Consider the following 23028-nt stretch of genomic DNA (forward strand, 5'->3'; position numbering starts at 1 on the left):
CTACAATAATTTTTTTGGCTTCATTATAATCTTATAGGATCACCAATGTATATGCAATCAGTTGTTGACCAAAATGTTGTTATGTGCCACAAGCAGTTGAAATTAACTCAGGAAATGTTTACTTTGACTTTAAAGGGAGGTATTTTGAAAGCAGTGATAGGACAGTAGAATCTTGTCCAAAAACTGAGAAAGTACTTAATTTTGGAAATTGTTCAATTTATGTCACAATTTTACATGTAAGTGGTTTATCATAATAAAATAACCTAGTATGTGACTAGTCAGTAAATGGTAATTACTTCTTTTAACTCCCTTAAATACATTACTAGTCATTCCAGAAATGATACAACTTTTCAAAACAACTTAGAAGCCTTAAGTGAAACAATGGCCTGACTTTATTTTGGGATGAATAGCCTTTTGAAGAGCTAGTGTTGAAACTCTCATGACTATTTACAATATAGTTTTTGATTTGTGGGGGAAGGAAATGTTTCAGTCTTGGCATAATGGTTGCTGTATAGCGCTGAATGAATTTTTGTTAAATATGTCAATAAGTAAAAATTTATTTATAATTTAAAAATGACTTTTTGGAGCACAATTCAAAAATTATCTCACTTTGATATGAAATTAATTTTGTCTACAGAATATTTATTTGACCCAGTCAAAGGAATTTAAATAATCAATAATAATAATCTTATAGAAGGCTTTATCAACTGTTTTGTCTTTTTGTCTTTGAAGGAAAATTTTGGATTATAATGATGAAAATTAGACCCCAAGTAGATCTCTGTAGTATGATGAGCTTCATTTTGCCATATGGTCAACACTTAGCCTGAAGACAGGTGAAGTTTGATACTTGAATTTGACAAAATTTGAAGATGAAAAGAATTGTGCAGTCATCAAGAGTATTTGAGGACAAAATAAATTATATCTGTTTCTTTTGAATTTTTAATTTGAAATATACATTTTAAACATCAAAGAGATTCAATATTCTTTTTCTAAAGTAAAGTATTTTTATTTCATTAATTAAATAACATTTTAGAATTCTTATTTGAAACCTGGACATCATGTTTTATATTTTATGCTTTCTTTTTTCCCATCTGTACCTACAGTGTGTGACTAAACATGCATTCATTATCACATAACTTATACCAGGGAAAGGTCATAATGAAGGTGTCTCAGCATTGCTGTATGGTTAAATTGACCCCATTGTCATTCCATGCTCATAAGTGTCCAATAAATTGCCATATTTAGAAATATGTAGAGAAAGAGTACTCAATTGTGTTGGCATCTTCACAGCTGCTCTACTTCTTTTTGGCAGATTCACTGCCTCTTCGCCAAGTCACAATGAGACAGATTCAAGAGCATATAATGGTATAATATCTTCATTATCTAAGAGATAGAAATATGAATAGAGTCAGTATCAAAATACATAACTTCAACTTTACATTTCATATCTAAAGATTATATAAATAAAAGTCAAAACCAAACAAAACATATCTTCTCTCAAATATATGCATGTTCCAAAAGTGGAAAAGCTTCAGCTTATTAATTGTCAATTCCAACTCCCACTTACAGAACAAATATATTGAGCCATTAATCCTTTTACCAACAACTAATATTCCCACTGTGCTAAAGATTTAATTTTTAAAGCAGTGGAGAGAACAGCATTTAGCACTGGCAGCTACTGGTATTTTTCAGAGGCCATACAGAGGGGTTTTATTATTTATCTTATAGTTTTTAACCTGCATCCCACAAGGACATGTTTCTTCAGTCTTATAAGAGTGTGATATAAAATGAATTTCTATTATGATAATCTATTGAGGAATATTGTTCTCTTAAACAAATGAGCTTGCATTAATTCTGAATTTCTATTCTGCATATTTTCTTGCAGCAGGCCCTGCTATTTTACTCTCTGGTAGGTCAGAAGAGCCACATGAGTTTTACCAAAACTCTCTCAATAAGTTCAGGCAGAGTGGCTCGCAGACTAGAATTCACTAGTCTATATTCAGGAACTAAAATAAAACAATCAACTTCATTAGTAAAATTCACAGTAGTAAGTTCAAGCTTAAATTTTTCTTCCTTTAGTAACTTTTAATTGAGCTTTGTACTTGACCCAGATTAGTATGGTTTTTATATCTGTGTGTGTCTGTGTGTGTGTGTGTGTGTGTTCTACAGCAGTGTTATGTAAACTTTAATATTCACACTAATCACATAAAAATCTTACTTAAAATACAGACTTAGATTCAGAGTTGCTGCATTTCATACAAGCTCCCTATCTGTTCCACCGATCTCTCTTTGTGTATAAAGGTCTTAGAAGCCTTTATGATTCATTTGAGAACACAAAGACCTTAACAAATTAATGTGTACGTAATGTGGTAAGTTTTATTAAAGAATTGAGAATTAAGAGTTAAAAACATATCACAGACAGAGAAATCAAATCTTTACAAAGACATCAGGGAAGATTTCACTGTTATGGCAACATTTAAAGTAAGTCTTGGAGGGTGTGTAGAATTTTGAGAATAAAATTATTTTTTAAAATAGATTTTGTCATTTTTGGCAGAAGGAATAATATAATATATAAATACAGTGACTCATAAAAAATCATGGGAGAATGTATTTTCTGTGAGAACTGATAAACTGGAAGAATATTGGTAGAATAGTTTTGGTCCAGATTGTGAGGGCCAAATTAACAAAATTGCTTTTATACTCTATGAATTGCATAAACAAAATAGGTTAATGAAAAGTGGACTAATATGATTACTCTCTTCTTAGAAAATAATACTAGAAGTCATTTTTAGGATTGATTAAGAAGGATAGTCTGATGAAAATGAAACAAGATAAAGACTTAAAACAATTCAGGCCATGTGCGGTGGCTCACGCCTGTAATCCCAGCACTTTGGGAGGCTGAGGTTGGCGGATCACGAGGTCAAGAGATTCAGACCATCCTGGCCAACATGGTGAAACCCCATCTCTACTAAAAAATTACAAACACTAGTTTGGTTTGGTGGCATGCGCCTGCAGTCCCAGCTACTTGGCAGGCTGAGGCAGGAGAATCGCTTGAACCGGGGAGGCGGAGGTTGCGGTGAGCCGAGATCTCGCCACTGCACTCCAGCCTGGTGACAGAGCGAGACTCTGTCTCAAAAAAAAAAAAAAAATTCAAATGAGCAAAGATAATACTGTACATTCAGGGGTGAGAAGAATAGGCAAAACCACTATGAGATATCATCTCACACCAGTTAGAATGGCAATCATTCAAAAGTCAGGAAACAACAGGTGCTGGAGAGGATGTGGAGAAATAGGAACACTTTTACACTGTTGGTGGGACTGTAAACTAGTTCAACCATTGTGGAAGTCAGTGTGGCGATTCCTCAGGGATCTAGAACTAGAAATACCATTTGACCCAGCCATCCCATTACTGGGTATATACCCAAATGACTATAAATCATGCTGCTATAAAGACACATGCACACGTATGTTTATTGCGGCATTATTCACAATAGCAAAGACTTGGAACCAACCCAAATGTCCAACAATGATAGACTGGATTAAGAAAATGTGGCACATATACACCATGGAATACTATGCAGCCATAAAAAATGATGAGTTCATATCCTTTGTAGGGACATGGATGAAATTGGAAACCATCATTCTCAGTAAACTATCGCAAGAACAAAAAACCAAACACCGCATATTCTCACTCATAGGTGGGAATTGAACAATGAGATCACATGGACACAGGAAGGGGAATATCATACTCTGGGGACTGTGGTGGGGAGGGGGGAGGGGGGAGGGATAGCATTGGGAGATATACCTAATGCTAGATGACGAGTTAGTGGGTGCAGCGCACCAGCATGGCACATGTATACATATGTAACTAACCTGCACAATGTGCACATGTACCCTAAAACTTAAAGTATAATAAAAAAAAAAAAAGAAAAAAGTGGCCAATTTTAAGAGATGTTACTAGAGTTTATTAATAGTAACTGGTGATTGATTAGGCATGGGAAACAGAGAAAGAGAAACAGAGAGCAATGAATTATGACATCAAATTCTCTATTTTAAGAATCAAAGTTAAATAACGACAGCATTAAACATGATTGTATATCAAAATTTTTGTTCTTATAAAAATATAGCTATGACTATTGATACATTCAGTAATTATTTTCACCTCCGTTATGTAAAAGTTAATAGATAGTAATTATCAATTCACATAATACAGATCTGGCTGTCTTTTGTGTTTTTAAAACTATGCTTATCAAAATACTTTATTTTTTTTCTTTATTTCTTCCAAAAAAAATGGGATACAAGTTGCAGAATGTGCAGGCTTGATATACAGGTATATGCATGCCACAGTGGTTTACTGCACCTAATGACATGTCCTCTAAGTTTTCTCCCCTCACCTTGCCCCCAACAGGCCCTGGTGTGTGTTGCTCCCCTCTCTGTGTCCGTGTGTTCTCAATGTTCAACTCCCACTTATGAGTGAGAACATATGGTGTTTGGTTTTCTGTTCTTGTGTTAGTTTGCTGAGAATGATGGCTTGCAGCTTCATCCATGTCCCTGAAAAGGAAATGATATCATTCCTTTTTATGGCTGCCTAGTATTCCATGGTGTATATGTAACACATTTTCTTTATCCAGTCTATCATTGATGGGCATTTGGGGTGGTTCCATGTCTTTGCTATTGTGAATAGTGCTGCAATAAACACGCGTGTGCAGGTGTGTTTATAGTAGAATGATATATATTCTTCTGGCTATATACCAAGTAATGGGATTGCTGGGTCAAATGGTATTTCTCGTTCTAGATCCTTGAGGAATTGCCATTCTGTCTTCCACAATGGTTGAACTAATATATATTCCTACCAATGTCTAATGTATAAAAATAGAAATGATTTTCATAGGCTTCAGAATTTTAAAGAACATTTCCTTCAATGTGATAATTGGAAAAGAGAATATTAAAAACTTGTTTTGGTTTTATATGTTACTTGTCAATCATTTTTTCCTGCTCCTGTCATAGTTTTATTTACAATAAAAATGAAGAACTTTCTGATATAATTGGACAGTTTCAAATTTTACTGGACTCTATGACTACATGGTCAGCAGTAAGAGTGAAAACATTTTCTGAAAGTTGACATATATATTTGTAGGCATATAGATGATAAGAGAGTTTACAATTTTTGTAGATAATAACTAAGATTAAAATATGAAATACAATTTAAAGTGAGAACACTACTATGTACTGCTATTTTGTTTAAGAGGGAAAAAACTGTATAAGCCTTTATTATATATTTTCTGAGCTCAGCTGTAGTTTATAGCAGTCTAAAGGGAAAAATATTTTCCACAAATAATGAGGATAAATATAAAACAGGCTTTTCAGTAGTATCCTGCAATATTTACAATAGCTAACAGCATGACTTTCAGAAACTTGAGCATGTAATAGTAATTTGTCATTTTTCTCCAAGTTCGTTGACATTGTCAAGGTATATTTAACTCAGCAGGAGAATTTAAATTTTATACTTGGTGAATTCATGAAGCATTCTTTTCACTCTGAGGTTTCAGCTAAAAACACCCTTTTCAATTCTTTCAATAAATTACCATCTATTCAATTCTCATGGCTTCATTAGAATGTTCAGTTGCAAATAATCAAAACACCACCTGCTTTCAAACTATGTTTATATAAAAGTTTACTTCTAATTTGTAATTTGGATAATGGCTGAAGAAATGCTTATAAATATGATCCCTGTGGGCAAGCAGAGCTAGAGAATTTGGTCAGAGTCCCGCACGGTGTAATGTATCTATTTTATCAGTGTGTTGGATTTAAATTGGCTGTGTTATATTAACTACTATTAGCACTGGGGAAAATAATTAAAAAATTAAAACAAAGTGAAATAATGGCATTTGAAAACTAATAACTTACAGAAAAACAAAACTATCTCTTTAGTAGGGACTGTGTGCTCCTATAAGTTTTACTCTTAACTCCAGTTGGATGTATCACATACTCTCAAACTAGATACGCACTGTATTGTATGATAATTTTTCTCTACCTACCAACCCCAGCCTTAAACAAGATCTCAACATTCCTGTGAATTATAATGCAGTCTTCTAACTCATGCACATGATGGCTTCTGTAAACATCTTTTATTATGTCCTTTTCTTAATGTTCATAATGCTAATATCATTTATTAAATCCCTACAGTAGGTAGATGTCATGCTACATACCAGCGGTATTATTTGCTGTATTTATTTATTTATTTATTTATTATTTTATGAGACAGACTCTCTCTCTGTCACCCAGGCTTGGGTACAGTGGAGTGATATCAGCTTACTACAACCTACGCCTCCTAGGTTCAAGTGATTTTCCAGCCTCAGCCTCCTAAGTAGCTGGGACTACAAGCCCGTGCCATCTTGTCTGGATAAGTTTTGTATTTTTAGTAGAGACAAGGTTTCACTATTTTGGCCAGGCTGGTCTTGAACTCCTGACCTCAGGTGATCCACCTGTCTTGGCCTCCCAAAGTGCTGGGATTACAGGCTCGAGACACCACGCCCACCCTCCTGTAATAATTTAAATAGGCATTATTATATCCATAGTATGTAATCTACTTTATACAGAGAAGGAAACACATTTAGTTGGTTATTTACTTTGCCCTATCAAGGCACACAGCAGGGAATGCAGAAGCTAAAACTTGAACCACTTACTTTCACTATATTACATTATTCTACTCTCTTATATTTAAACTTTTCGAATATGTGTTCAAGTGGTATCTTGTTCTATTCCAGTATGATTCTTGGGCTCACTTTCTTTTTCTATTTGCTCTTCATGTACTTGGATCCAGAGTCCTAACAGTTTGCACTTAGTTTGCTTCTGTGGCTGCTGCAAGATAGCCTCTCTACTTCCACCCGTGTCTATTCTTTCTTTCTGGTTTTCACTGCCAGCTATAATTTTTCTGGTCAAAAAATTCATGTGCTTACTTCAGTGCTGTAAGGTGTAAAATTTGATGTTTTACTTGCAAGGCCTTCCTTACTTTTGCTATAACTCTTAAAATATATTTCTCATTTTATTTTTGTTAGGTGTAAGTTATCTCATACTATTTTTTCTTGCCCTCAGCTTGCTATGTAAGCTACCTGACTAGTGTGGATTTTGTATTTTACTTCAACTTTGAATTATCTCCTGTCGATTTTATTTTTGTCTATACAAGTCCCGTCCATTACACAAAACACAAATTAGATTCTATCATTTACAAAGATATGATTTTACCTATCATATTCAACTTTCCTATTTAGAAATTTTGGCCCATATAGTGAGTGCCATGCATTTTTCTGAAATTATCAATAGCTCTTTTTTTGTGGCATCTTATACGCAATCAGTTACTTCAAGGTGAGGCTGAATATGTCCTTTACATCTACTGGCTGCCAGAATCTCATTGAAGTGGATGATGAATGTGAATTTAGTACTTTTTTTGAAAATCATATGGCCATAGAAATCACGACTAAGGCTCTGGGTAAAGAATGGAAGGGTTATGTGGTCCAGATCAATGGTAGTAATGACAAATAAGGTTTCCTCATGAAGCAGGATGACTTGAACCATGGCTGGGTCCTCTTGCTACTGAATAAGTGGAATTCTTGTTATAGACCCAGGGCAACTAGAAAAAAGAATGTGAAAATGTTTTGAGTTTCATTTGGATGCCAATCTGTATGGACTCAACTTCGTTATAAAAATAATTGTGAGAAAAAAATACAGTAGAGAAAGACATTTGTCGACTGACTGACACCACAGTGCCTGATCACCTGGGGCCCAAAAGAGCTAGAAAAAGTCACTAACCATTTAATTATCTTTAAAGAGGTAATATCTACCAATATGTTGTAAGAAAGCCCTTAAACAAATAAGGTAAGAAACCCAGGATCAAAGCACCCAAGGTTCAGCATCTTGTTACTCCGCATGTCCTGCAACACAAACTCTGGTGTATTGTTCTGAAAAAAACTGTGTATCAAGAAAACTAAGGAAGAGTCCACAGAATATGCTAAACTTTTAGCCAAGAGAATGAAGAAAGACAAAAACAGATCACCAGAAACATATTGCCAAGACACATGGACTGTCATCTGAGACCTTCTACTTCTTAGTTCAGACAAAAATAAGTTTTTTTTTTAAGTAACAACTAAATAAGATCAAACCTCAGAAAAATTAGCTATTGTTTATTAAGTGTTTAACATGTGTCAAGAATCCTGATAACTATACAGTTTTTGAATCCTCACAATACCCCCAATGAATTACCAATTATCACTAACCTTACCTAAGAACAAGAGGAGGAGGAAAAAAAAAATTGAGAAAGAGTAGCTCTCTCAATGTTGCATAGATACTAAATAATAAATTTGTTATAATATCTAGAATTTCATTTATTTGATTTATGGTTCAAAGAAAAATTATCTTTACCTCTCTGCACTGAGTAGAAATGTTTTAGAAACCTTAGGATTCATAATCTTCATAGCTCTTAACCAGTGTTTACAAGGCAGTCCATGTGGTCACAGAAAAGATAGTTATTCATAAAAGAAATGGAAGATAGTCACATTTTTATCATTTTAAGGGTATTAGTTATGAGGGTTTATGAAAACAATTTTATAATAAAAGTTTATTTTGAGAAAAAAATTACACCTGTTTACAGAAAATTAAATTTATGCTAATACTGACAAACAGTGCCTATGGTTAAATCTTGTATGACTTTGGAATTCATCAGAATATGACCAATAAGTTCATTGATTTACGTATTTATTAATCCAGTCCTTCTCTCTTTAATGGGTAATGAGGTGAGGATAGTATTTGGCTTAGGAATAAAACCAAGAAAAATTTAATTCACATGGCTAGCATTGTATTTTTTAATTCACCAAGATCATTTCTGTCTTAAACTACCTGAAATAATTTTGTTTCAGTTTGTGACCCCAGTTACATTAAAATGAAATCCTCAATGTCTGTCATGTAAGACAGGGTTTGGCGCACGTTGGCACACAGACCCATGATATAATAGAATGCCTATATAGGGCAAGTAGCAAGGAAAAATTGTCTTTGTCATATTTCCTCCTTGGAGTAACAGAAAAAGCATCCTAAAATTTGTAAGAAAGAAAATAAAAATGAGAACTTTGGTGTCTCCAAACTTTTAATGTCTTAAATAGATTCAAAATTTAATGTGCCATCAACTTAGATTTTTACACTTCTTTGGGAGATTTTCTGGTTCAAATGTAACCAAAGAGAATGAGGCCAACCAGATTTTGTTCAAAAAATATTGCATGTGGCAGAACTGAAAAAGTCACTTGATGTTCAACAGTAATTAGTTATTTTATTTCAAAATGTGTCCTCTAAGGCTTTTAGTATTGATGATGAGAGACGGTCTGACACTAAGTAAAGTCAACAATGTAGCTGGAAAGAAGGAAAACTTTCTACACTTATAATATTTTAAGTTAATTATGAGAAAGATTGAGTTGTACAACCAAGTAATACAGAAAAAAAGGACTATGTATAGATTTGTCCTCCGTTCTTAAGTGTTTGTTTTGTTTTATGCAAATATTTCAAAAATTACAACGTTAAAGAACATTGGCTATGTAGTAAGACTGTTCTGTAAGTACAGTCATATGTACTTAGTACAAATACTGTTCAATATTGAATTTGTAGGTTTCCCAAGAAAAACAAGCCTCATTAAATTATGTTTCTGAAAATTTAGTAAATTTTTGGTACAATATGCTTATATTTCTATAATAAAAGCATTTTGTTTGAAAATTATAAATGATTATAGAGACTTCTCAAAAAAATACACAGGGTAGTTTGATTTTGTAGCTACAACAGAAAGAAACCAACAAATCTAACAGAGAAACAAAACTGATCCACTATTTCTGTTGCTGGACTCTAAATCTATCACGAGGTTTATTATGCATTTGCCTTCTTGAATTAGCTTTTTAACCTCAAATTTTAATACCCTGGTTACAGTACTATACTGAATTTTTAGTTTCTACACACATTGTATTTCTATGCAATTCTTTTTGTAATCCATTAAAATTTAGCTTTGGATAGAGTGTTATGCATGATAATACCTTTGTCATGCATAAGTGTCTTTACTTTTGTCATCTCACATATAAAACAGGCAAAGAGTATGAAGCAGCAGAAGAGGTCTAAAGGGAGATCTTGGTGTGTTTACTTCCCTACTATGGTTAAAGTAGCATCGGAGAACTTCTTAATATTTCCACTATTTTATCAAATTACATTATTCAAACATAAAATCATACTCTGTTTAAATTAATTTGATTTAATCAAATAATTATTAAGTTGAGTTATATAAAATTACCTATATTTGGTCTACCTAACTGAAAGTTTATGTTATACTTAATATTTATGTATCTGATTTGTTTAACTTTGGTCCATAAACTTATTCTTAAAAGATTAAGGTTAATTCTAAAATCTAAATCCAAAATAGCTACTTGCAATGTCAATGTTAATATGATTTACAGATAAACCATTCATAATCATGAATATGTGTGAAATAGGAAACCCAAAGCATATTTTATGAGTTTTCTTTCTACTTTGATCATTATCAAAATAAAATTTTCAATAAGCTAATATTAAAGCCTCTACTACAATTAGTACAAGTCTAAATTATCTAATGAAGGTTACAAATCAGGAATATGTTATATTGCACATCAAAAACTAGGATTAAAAAAGAGACAAAATAGATAACTAAAACAAGTAGCTATGTATTTAGGAGAAGACAATTTACTAGGCCAATTTATGTAATATAGCCAATATAATATTTTATTAAGAAACAATGGAATAACTGATAAAAGTCAGTAGTAGAGGATTCAGTATAGAAAGGAGAACTTAAAGTGATTTATCTTAAAAAAATTAAGCTTGCTATCTTATATAGGCATAGTTCATTCTGCCTGAAAAACAATCGTAATGGTAACATCAAAAATCTCTGATCAGAGATCACCATAACAGACATAATAATAATGAAAATGTTTTAAACATTATGCGAATTACCAAATGTGACACAGAGACACTAAATGAGCACCTGCTGTTTAAAAAATGGGGTCAAGAAGCTTTCTCCAGACAGGGTTGCCAGGAACCTTCAATTGGTGAAAAATACAGTATCTGCAAGATGTAACAAAGTGAAACACAATACAATGAAGTATTCCTGTTATAACACAGTTTCATTTTCTACTGTAAGAATTAAGTGAGCTACAACATGTGTTTTCTTATTTTTCATGGCCTTATGTTCATATATGGTCAACTGTTAATGGTAGGCATACACAAACTGGGGGACAAAAAGCAGTGTAATAAAACTTTTTTAATTGACTACATTCTGAGTAAATATAAATTATTTATTTTATTTTAAAATAATAAGTAATAAATATCAAATAAGGGAAATTTAAGTTCTAAAATTAGACCTTGATAAATAAATTCACATGTATATATCAGAAAGGTTACATTTGAGAAGTAATCACAGCCATGCATACCATATATTTCATACTCGGTTTTGTGTTTACTGATTTAGGGGCATTTACTTTTGAAGGCTAACACCGGCACTCTTTTATAATGTTTTCTTCTCTCCTAAAAGTAGTTTAAGCTTACTATAACATATCTAGAAAATACAGAAAATGAAATAGCCCATCAGAAGCTGGGCCATGTTTTACTTGCCTGTGTTGCCCAGGTTTTTATATCTGAATTAGTGATTTGCCTCCTTTGTTTTATTTTCCTCTAAGGCTTGCTGAGAAATTCTAATCACTACATGCTCAATTGCATTGTCCTACTTAGGGAGATAAACACTGATAGCAAGTAGACTTAAAACTTTGTCTCAAGTTTGCTTGTACTTACTGCAAAATTCTCTTGGATTTATATTTATTTTAAACCAAACTATTTTCACTATGCAAAATCTCCATTTATCATGAATTTTTAGAAGTTCTCCTTTACATAAAGCAAATATTTTAAAAATGATATTCTGTGGGATGTTTCCTATTTTATAAACTGATGCCTTTTTTATGGTTGCTTATCACCATCAAAGTTAAAACGTAAATAAAATATTAAAATGTCTCCTACCAGTTCAGATAGAAAATTTGAGCACCCAGGCTTGTACTTTTCCATTATGAAATTTCTTGAAAATTACAGAGAGAAATATCTCATTTTATATGTTAAATTTATATAGCACTATTCAAATCAAGGAGAATGCATAGTTGAAAGTTTGAAGAGTTTCAAAGTTTACTTAGTCTCAGAGTTTCTCCTTCAATATATTAAACAGTATGGAAAAGACAGTCATTTTACAGTGAAGAAACCCAGAAGACAGCATTTTAGCTTAATAATCAAGGTAAAATTCACCACTAAGAAGGCATATTAACATCGTGGATGAATTGAGAAGATGCGCTGAGAAAGACAAACATCACTGTCGCGATATTCTTGTCAAAAAGCCCTAACCTCATTCCGATAATGTGTAAACATAAAATAAATGTAAACTGAGGGCCATTTTGCAAAATAACTGATTTAGTACTCATCAAAAGTGTCTTGAAAATCATGAGATGACATGAAAGGAATATAGAATTGCTACAGTCTGGAGGAGACTAAAGAAAAATAACTGATAGCAATGTGGAATCCTGGTTAGGTTCTTGAAACCAAAAAAAAAAAAAAAAAGAAGAAAAGAAATAAAATGGTAAAACTGCATAATATTTGTGGTTTATTTAATAATATTACACCAATGTTTGTTTTTCCTAATAGTTATATTAAGGTTATATAAGATATTAACATTTGGGGAAACAGGGTGAAGGACTCCAATGGTTTGCAATTTTTCTAAAGAGTCTAAAATTAGCGCAAATTAGTGAAGTGACTGTCTTTTCTATAGTGTTTAATATATCGAAGGGGAAACTCTGAGACTAAGCTCAAACAAAAAGTTAAACACACACATGCACACACACACACACAAACACACCAAAACAAAGCATAAAACTGTAGCAGCCTACAATAATAATCAAAAACAGAAAGAAGATTAGGAAGAAAAAGCAGCATAAGCAGAAACAGAATTTTTGTAATTTTTTTGGTAAGACTAGAAAAAAGATTAGAAATCAAAGAGGGAAAGAGGTCAAAATCTCTTTTAGGGCCTGAAAAAGAGAATGTCAGGAAGAGGGAAGACACATTTTTCTTAAAAGTACTTAAGTTTTTTGTTTAAGTACAATCATCAAACTTAAATCCAGGTTAAAAACACAGCCTTAGGCTACATATTTTGTGTACTTCCCCAAATCCGCCTGAGAATAAAGTGTAATTAACCACATTTTGGGTTATGTGAAAACATCTCTCTGACAGCTCCTAAGAATTGGTTTTGGACAACTATTAATTTTTCTTTATATTGGAAATTTTGAGTAAGTGTTTGTGGAGTGGAGTCCACACATTTTTTTAAGTGAAAGCATGTTTATTAAGAAAGCAAAGGAATAAAAGAATGGCTACTCAATAGGCAGAGCAGTGTGTATATTGGTATTACTAACAAAAAAAAAGAAGTAGAGGGAAGGAGAATTTTAATTTATACTCAGGTCTGTGATCAATTGTTCACTTTTCTGTGAATTGGTGATTGTACCCTGTGGGGCTATACTTCCCAGACTATAAGCAAGGCACTAAAATTTACATTCTCTTTCTATTGTGTTGTTTTCTGTAATTAGTTATGTCTGAACAAACGAACAAAAAATAAGAGAGACATTGCCTTTATAGCCTTAAAAGCAACATTCCTGCTGTTACAGGAAATAATCTGAGTGTTTGATCCAGGCTACAAAGAACAGAAATTAAAAAGATATTTTTCTCTCTTTCTTCAAGGAAGAGGGCATCTCTCTTGAAACAGACATCTTATCTGTCATATTTTAATCACTGATCTTTAGCAGAGTCCCATCAGCCTTATGGTTGATGAGAATCTTTGCAGATTTGAACACTTAGTTATCTCTGTCTGATTCACAGAACTTTTAAATATAATTGTTTGACTTTTTTGTATGTTTATTTATGAATGATTTTCTTATGAAATTTTGAGAGTTCAACTAATGTACAAATTTAGATTCATTGTATTTCTTATGGATATCCACTTGCTTCTGCATTATTACAAAAAGATTCTTTCTGCCATTTAAATACCTTAGGATTGAAATCAATGAAAAAATACATATATGGTTTATTTTGTATGCTTCATTCTGTTATTCTCTATAACTTTTCTTATTCTAGTACCTATGTACCCTGCTTAGTCTTGAGAAGGTGTAGTTGGAGGTCCTCAATGTTTTATTTGCTTTTTAAACATTTTATCCACTCAAGGTTTTTTGGATGTCCCTGTATGTATAGAATTAATTTGTTAATTACTATAACATAGCTTGTTGAGATTCTAATAGTGTTGTACTGAAACTATATATAAATTTATATCGGCACTCTTCACAATAGCAAAGACTTGGAACCAACCCAAATGTCCAACAATGATAGACTTCATTAAGAAAATGTGGCACATAAACACCATGGAATACTATGCAGCCATAAAAAATGATGAGTTCATGTCCTTTGTAGGGACATGGATGAAGCTGGAAACCATCATTCTCAGCAAACGATTGCAAGGACAAAAAACCAAACACCGCATGTTCTCACTCATAGGTGGGAACTGAACAATGAGAACACATGGACACAGGAAGGGGAACATCACACACCAGGGCCTGTTGTGGGGTGGGGGGAGGAGGGAGGGATAGCATTAGGAGATATACCTGATGTTAAATGACGAGTTAATGGGTGCAGCACACCAACATGGCCCATGTATACGTATGTAACAAACCTGCACATTTTGCACATGTACCCTAAAACTTAAAGTATAATAAAAAAAAGAAAGGATATTAAAATTTTAGTCTACACATCTATAAACATACCATATCTCTTCATTTACTTGTCTTCCTAAAGAATTTTAATATACAGCCTTAAAAATATTTTGTTATACCTAAGTATTTTATTTTAAGCTATTTAGAAGTATTACATTTTTAAACTTCAATTTTCTAAGTATTTTTTGCCAGTGTGTAGAAGTAGATTTTTTCATATGTTCTATTATTTAACATGGATAATTTTACTACTGCTTCTAGTAGTTTTATTGGCAAAATATTTAGGATTTTGTATTTATATAATCCTGTTGTCTATTTTTTTTAAATTTACAATTTCTGTGACTTTTATTTATTCTTCTTGCCTAAATGAATTGAACTACCAGTATATTATTGAATAGAAGTGAGACTGGAAATCTTTGTCTTATTCTGATCTCAGGAAGGCATTTAGGTTTTCAATATTAAAGTATGAAGTTAACTCTAGATGTTTTTGTTGATGTTCTTTTTTTGAGAAAGTTTCTTTCTACTCTACTTTTCTGAGCATTTTTATCACTAATGGATGTTGAATTTAGGCAAATGGTATTGCTGCATCAAAAAAATGAGTATAGATTTTTTTAGATGAATGTTTTCCCCCCTTTTCCTTCTGCTTATGTAGTGAATTATACTGATATTCCTTCAGCCTTGCTGACATTTCTGGGCTATGTTCAAGTTAGTAAAAATGTATTTATTTTTATATATTGCTGGATTTTATTTGCTGATATTTCATTCAAGATTTTTAAGTCTATTCTCATGAGGAATATTTTTCTGCATTTGTCTTTTATGATAACACCCTGCTCAGGTCTTCATGTCAAGATAATACATTATTTAATTTAAGCCTCACCTCGAGTATATTAAGCGATTATTACTAATACATTTTGTGGATGAACTTTCAAAAAAATGATAAAGTGTTTATTGAGTGCATTTAAAATACAGCAGATCATTATGATACTTTGTAAAACTGCATATTCTTGGAAGTATGCATAAGACAGTGAAGTAAAGAGTCTTGCATAGGATAGCATGGCAACAGATCATCCTTAAAGGTTAAGGAAAAATGAAATATGGGGAATTTAGTTAGAGAACTTGAAACATTGTATTGGATCCCAATTGAAATATTTTCAGAGAAAACATTGTTTCCCAAAGTGTAATATGTAAAAGGTATATTTCATATTTATTAATTGATCAGCATCCACCTGTCAAATGTTCATTCCTACAGATAAATTACACATATTAAATTTTTGAGTAGAGTTACATTGCAGAATTTAAGTATTTTGCAATGAATGATTTTTAGCCAATTTTTACACAGAAAAAAATTACAATTTCTCTGAACTTAATATACCACAAATCAAACAATAACAGTATATTATTCTGTTTTCACACTGCTGATAAAGACACACCTGAGACTGGGTAATTTACAAAACAAACAAACAAAAAAAGGTTTAATGGACTTACAGTTCCGCATGGTTGGGGAGGCCACACAATCATGGTGGAAGGCAAAAGCCATGTCTCACAGGGTGGCAGACAAGAGAAGAGGGCTTGTGCAGGGAAACTCCTGTTTTTAAAACCATCAGATTTCATGAGACTTATTCACTGTCATGAGAATAGCACAGGGAAGACCCACCCCCATGAGTCAATTACCTCCCATTGAGTCCCTCCCACCACACTTGGGAATTCAAGATGAGATTAGGGTGGGAACACAGTCAAACCATATCATTCTGCTCCTGGCCCTTCCCAAATCTCATATCCTCATATTTCAAAACCAATCATGTCTTCCCAACAGTCCCCCAAAGTCTTAACTCATTTCAGTGTTAACTCAAAAGTCTACGATTCAAAGTCTCATCCAAGGCAAGGCAAGTTCCTTCTGCCTATGAGTCTGTTAAATCAAAAGCAAGTTAGTTACTTACTAGATACAGTGGGGGTACAGGCATTTGGTAAAAACAGCCATTACAAATGGGAGAAATTAGCCAAAACAAAAGGGCTGCAGGCCCCATGCAAGTCCGAAATCCAGTGGGACAGTAAAATCTTAAAGCTCCAAAATGATCTCCTTTGACTCCATATCTCACATTGTAGGAAGGGGAAAAATTTGCCACACTAATGCCATTTTAAAATATGCCTCCATCTATAAGAGGTAGGGGCACCTAGGTGAAAAGCAAAAAACACCTTGTGTAAGATTTGATTAAAAGCCCAGAAATTAACTCAAGTCCCGGAACATCCTGAATACTGCTTCTGGAACTATTGTTCAAGTCCCGGAGCATGTGTTCCAAAATGCTGCTCCTGGAACACTGCTTCTGGAACAATTGTTTCAATGTTGTTCGCTCGGAAAGGGCCCTCCTGAGCAAACAACCAAAGGTTCCCAAGGTAACAATAGGACTTAATAAAAGGAGCTTACACAAAGTAGGATCAAAGGCTGCTGTTGTCATGTGCTGGGGGTCGCCCCAATTGTGATTTCAGGATTCCCAGAATCTGCTTTCCAACTCAATGATGACTCCTCCTGTGGTCTGGTGAGCTTTGGTTACATTTTGTCTCTTTTTGTCAGTTCTTCAAAAAGCTACTTAAGGCTGCTTTTGCTATAATATTTGCTTACAACTCTGACTGCAGGATCCCAGGCATCTGCCTTCCGACTTTGTGATGACTCCTCCTGAAGTCTAATGAGCTTTTGGTTACATTTTATTGAGCTTTGTTTACATTTTGTCTTCTCTTGTTATAAGGCTGTGTTTGTTGTAATCTCTGATTAAAGTAACAAAATTTTAGCTTTCCCCTGCCTCCCACTTGAGTCCTCTGCTTGTCCTTCTGACACAGTCTGGAAACATACATCCAGATTGCACTGATGCAAGAAGTGGGCTTCCACAACTTTGGGCAGCTCCACTCCTGAGGCTTTGAAGGTTATTGCACCCCTCCTGGCTGTTTTCATGGGCTGGTGTTGAGTGCCTGGCTTTTCCAGGTACACAGGGCAAGCTATTGCTGGATCTATCACTCTGGGGTCTAAAAGATGGTGGCATTCTTCTCACAGCTCCACTAGGTGGTGCCCCAGTAGTGACTCTGTGTGGGGGCTCTGACCCGACATTTCCCTTTGGCACTGTCCTAGCAGAGGTTCTTCATGAGGGCCCCGCCCCTGCAGCAAACTTCTGCCTGGGCATTCAGACATTTCCATACAACTTTTGAAATCTAGATGGAGGATCCCAAACCCCAATACATGATTTCTGTGCCCCTGCAGGCTCAACATCACATAGACTCTGCAAAGGCATGGGGCTTGCACCCTCTGAGGCCAAGGCCTGAGCTCTATATTGGCCCCTTTCAGCCATGGTTGGAGCAGCTGGGATGCAGGGCACCAATTCCCTAGGCTGCACACAGCATGGGAACTCTAGGCTTGGCACATTAAACCATTTTTTCCTCCTAGGCCTTTGGGCCTGTGATGGGAGGAGCTGAAGTGAAAACCTCTGACATGCCCTGGGGACACTTTCCCTATTGTTCTGGGGATTAACATTTGGTTCTTTGTTACTTATGCAAATTTCTGCAGCTGGCTTGAATTTCTCCACAGAAAATAGGATTTTCTTTTCTATCACATTGTAAGGCTGCAAATTTTCCAAACTTTGTATGCTATGTTTCCCTTTTAAAACTGAATACCTTTACCAGCACCCAAATCATCTCTTGAATGCTCTGCTGCTTAGAAATTTCTTCTACCAGATACCCTAAATCACTTTTCTCAAGTTCAAAGTTCCACAGATCTCTAGAGCAGGGGCAAAATGCTGCCAGTCGCTGCTAAAACATAACAAGAATCATCCTTGCTCCAATTCCCAACAAGCTCCTCATGTCTATCTGGATTTCTGTCTGGATTTCATTGTCACCTCTGTCTGGATTTCATTGTCCATTCAACAAGTCTCTAGGGACTTACGAACTTTCCCATATTTTCCTGTCTCTTCAGAGCCCTCCAAACTGTTCCAACCTCTGTCTGTTACCCAGTTCCTAAATCACTTCCACATTTTTGGGTATCTTTCACTTAATTAACTAATTTCACCTAATTCAATTCCACATTTTTGGATATCTTTCCGTTAATTTAACCTAATTCACTTCCACATTTTTGGATATCTTTCAGTTAATTTCACCTAATTCACGTCCACATTTTTGGGTGTCTTTCAGTAATGCCCCACTCTACTGGTAACAATTTACTGTATTCGTCCATTTTTACACTTCCAATAAAGACATCCCTGAGACTGGGCAATTGACAAAAGAAAAAGGTTGAATGGACTTACACTTTCATGTGGCTGGGGAGGACTCACAGCCATGACAGAAGGTGAAAGTCATGTCTCACATGGTAGCCGACACGAGTGGTTCTGCAGGGAAACTCCCCTTTTTAGAACCATCAGATCTCATGAGACTTATTCACTATCACGAGAATACCATGAGAAAGACCCACCCCCACTGGGTCCCTGCCACAACATGTGGGAATTAAAGATGAGAATTGTGTGGAGACACAGCCATACCATATCAAACAGGTAAGAAAATTTGAGCTATATTTTAAAATTAATTGCAGAATATCAAGTTCACAAGTAGATGATATGAAAATATGTCAAAAATCAACAATGAAGATGCATTTTTGACATTTTCCTACAACTTAGAAAGGCATCAGAGCATCCTTCTCAGTGTAAACCATTTTCTGCTACTACATATTTGTCTGAAGATATTTCTTTAAGGGATTTTTATATTTAGCTCTTGTTTTTGTTAATTTTTAAAAATTGACCTCCAAAATTTGGCAAAGTGTTGTTAAAAATTTGGATAATAAAGCAAATAATAATAAACATAATTTCAATGTATAAAAGATGCAATGGCAAATAGTTTGTTAACAAAAAGTAATGTTTTAAGCATTTTACATCCAAATATGAATGTTGCTTTTACATAGGTATTTTAATGTGTCTTGATATGGTTAGGAATATATATGATGGGAAAGTTCAGTAGTTGTGTACACAAATATAATATTCCCACTAAAAACCATTGAATTATCAATTTTATTTAACTTTTCAATAAACCAGGTTTTTGTTTCATTTATCTTTGTACTTTTTCATTTCAATTTCATTTAGTTCCGTTTTGATCTTGGTTATTTCTGTTTTTCTGCTTGGTTTGGGTTTGTTCCTGTTTCTAGACTGATAGTGAGATAAAAATAGAAGAGAAAAGATAAAAATAAGCTCAATTAGAAATGAAATGGGGTATATTACAACTGATACCACAGAAATACAAAATATCATTCAGGGATACTATGAACACCTTTACTTTTATAAACTAGAAAACCTAGAGGAGATGAGTAAATTCCTGGAAATACGCAACCTTCTTGGATTAAACCAGCAAGACACAGAAATGCTGGAAAACCAATAACAAGCAGTGACATTGAAATGGTAATTAAAAAATTACCAACAAAAAAAAAGTCCAGGACCAAATGGATACAGAGATGACTTCTATCAGATATTCAAAGAAGAATTAGTACCGATCCTATTTACACTATTCCAAAATGTAGAGAAAGTGGCAATCCTTCCTAAATCATTCTATAAAGCCAGTATCACTCTAATACCAAAAGCAGGAGAAAACAGAAGAAAAAAAGTAAACCACAGACCAATATCCCTGATTAACATAGATACAAATATCCTCAACAAAATACTAGCTAACTGAATACAACAGGAAATCAAAAAGATAATTCACCTGTTTAGTGGGTTTTACACCAGAAATGTAGGGATATTTTAACATTCACAAGTCAATAAATGTGATATACCACATAAACAGAATTAAAAACAAAAATTACATGATCATCTCAATAGACACAGAAAAAGCATTTAACAAAATCCAGTATTCTGTTATTATTAAAACACTCAGCAAAATTGCCTGAGAAGGTTCATACATTAAGGTAATAAAAGCCATCTATGACAAACCTACAGCCAACATTATACTGAATGAGGAAACGTTGAAAACATTACCTGTGAGAACTGGAATAAGACAAGAATGCATACTCTCACTACTTATATTCAACATAGTACTAGAAGTCCTAGCCAAAGCAATCAGACAAGAGAAAGAAATAAAGGACATCCAAATTGGTAAAAAGGAAATCTAACTGTCACTGTTTGCTGATGACCTGACTGTATAGTTAAGAAATTCTAAAGACTCATCCAAAAGCTTCTAGAGCTGGTAAATGAATTCAGTAAAGTTTCAGGATACAAAAATAATGTATAAAAATTGGTAGCCCTGCTCTACACCAACAGTGACTAAGACGAGAATCAAATCAAGAACTCAACCCCTGCTGCAGACCTATTGGACTGAACAAAGGAGGACAAATGCAGGAATAAAGACAAAGACAAAAGAATATATTTGGAAGAATGAGTCAGGGGGCTTCTTGCTTCTGGTGAACAAGGGCCCTGAGCTTCTATTGCCCTTCATATTTATGGAGTAAAGGAGATAGGGAGAAGGGGGTGATTGTGGTCACCTGCTTGACTCAGTGCAGGCCTGCATGACTGCATTCTTTGAACAGTAGTCTCCAGATGTTCCAGTAGATAACCTGAAGGAGCACAGCACCAGGGAGTGATTGCCCTTAGCAAACTTCCTGGCGGCAGGTGCAGTTGCGAGTTTGCCCACATCCTGCATTCATGATAAACAGTTTGCTGTTTGATCATATAGCCTCCAGTGGAATACTGAGTTGGTCATGACCCACAGGCTTTTGGCTATCTACAAACCCCTTTTAAAATAGCTGCAAAAAATAAAATAAAGTACCTAGAAATACTCATAACCAAAGAGGCAAAAGACCTCTACAAGGAAAACTAAAGAACAATGCTGAAAGAAATCATAGAAAACAGAAACAGATAGAAAAATATCCCATTGACATGGTTGGGTAGAATCAGTATTGTGAAAATGACCATACTGCCAAAAACAATCTGCAAATTCAATGCAATTCTTATAAAATACTACCACAATTCTTCACAAAACTAGAAAAAACAATTCTAAAATTCATATGGAACCAAAAGATAGCCCACATAGCCAAAGAAAGACTCAGTAAAATCAATAAATCTGGAGGCATCACATTACCTGACTTCAAACTATACTGTCAAGCCATAGTCACCCAAACAGAATGGTACTGGTATAAAAACAGATATATAGACGAATGAAATAGGTGAGAGAACCCAGAATTAAAGCCAAATACTTAAATCAACTGATCTTTGACAAAACAAACAAAAACATAAAGTGGGGAAAGGACATCCTATTCAACAAATGGAGCAGAGATTATTGGAAAGCCACATGCAGAAGAATGAAACTGGATCCTCATCTCTCACCTTATACAAAAATAAACTCAAGACATATCAAATGCTTAAATATAAGACCTGAAAACTTAAAACTTCTGGAAGATAACGTTGGAAAAATCCTTGGAGACATTGGTTTGGGCAAAGACTTCATGACCAAGGACCCGAAAGCAAATGCAACCAAAACAAAGATAAATAAATGGGATTTAATTAAACTAAAAACTCTGCACAGCAAAAGAAATAATCAGCAGAGTAAACAGACAACCCATAGTATGGGAGAAAAATCTTCAAAATCTATACATCTAACAAAGAACTAATATCCAGAATCTACATGGAACTAAAACAAATCAGAAAGAAAAAAACAAATAATCCCATCAAAAAGTGGGCTGAGCACATGAATAGACAATTCCCAAAAGAACATATACAAATGGCCACCAAACATATGAAAAAATTCTCAACATCACTAATGATCAGGGAAATGCAAATTGAAACCACAATGCGATACCACCTTCATCCTGCAAGAATGGCCATAATTGAAAAATCAAAAAACAGTAGATGTTGGCATGAATGTGCTGAAACAGGAACACTTTTACACTGTTGATGGGAATGTAAAATAATACAACCACTTGGTAAACAGTGTGAACATTCCTTAAAGAACTAAAAGTATAACTACTGTTTGATCCAGCAATCCTACTCCTGGGAATCTACCTAGAGGAAGAGAAGTTATTATACAAAAAAGATACTTGTACTCTCATGTTTATTGTAGTCCAATTCTCAATTGCAAAACTATGGAATCATCCCAAATGCCCATCAATCAATGAGTGGATAAAAAATATGGGGTGTGTGTGTATATATATATATATATGTATGGGGTGTGTGTGTATATATAT

This window comes from Pan paniscus, chromosome 2, assembly GCF_029289425.2.
Source record: "Pan paniscus chromosome 2, NHGRI_mPanPan1-v2.0_pri, whole genome shotgun sequence".
NCBI lineage: Eukaryota > Metazoa > Chordata > Mammalia > Primates > Hominidae > Pan > Pan paniscus.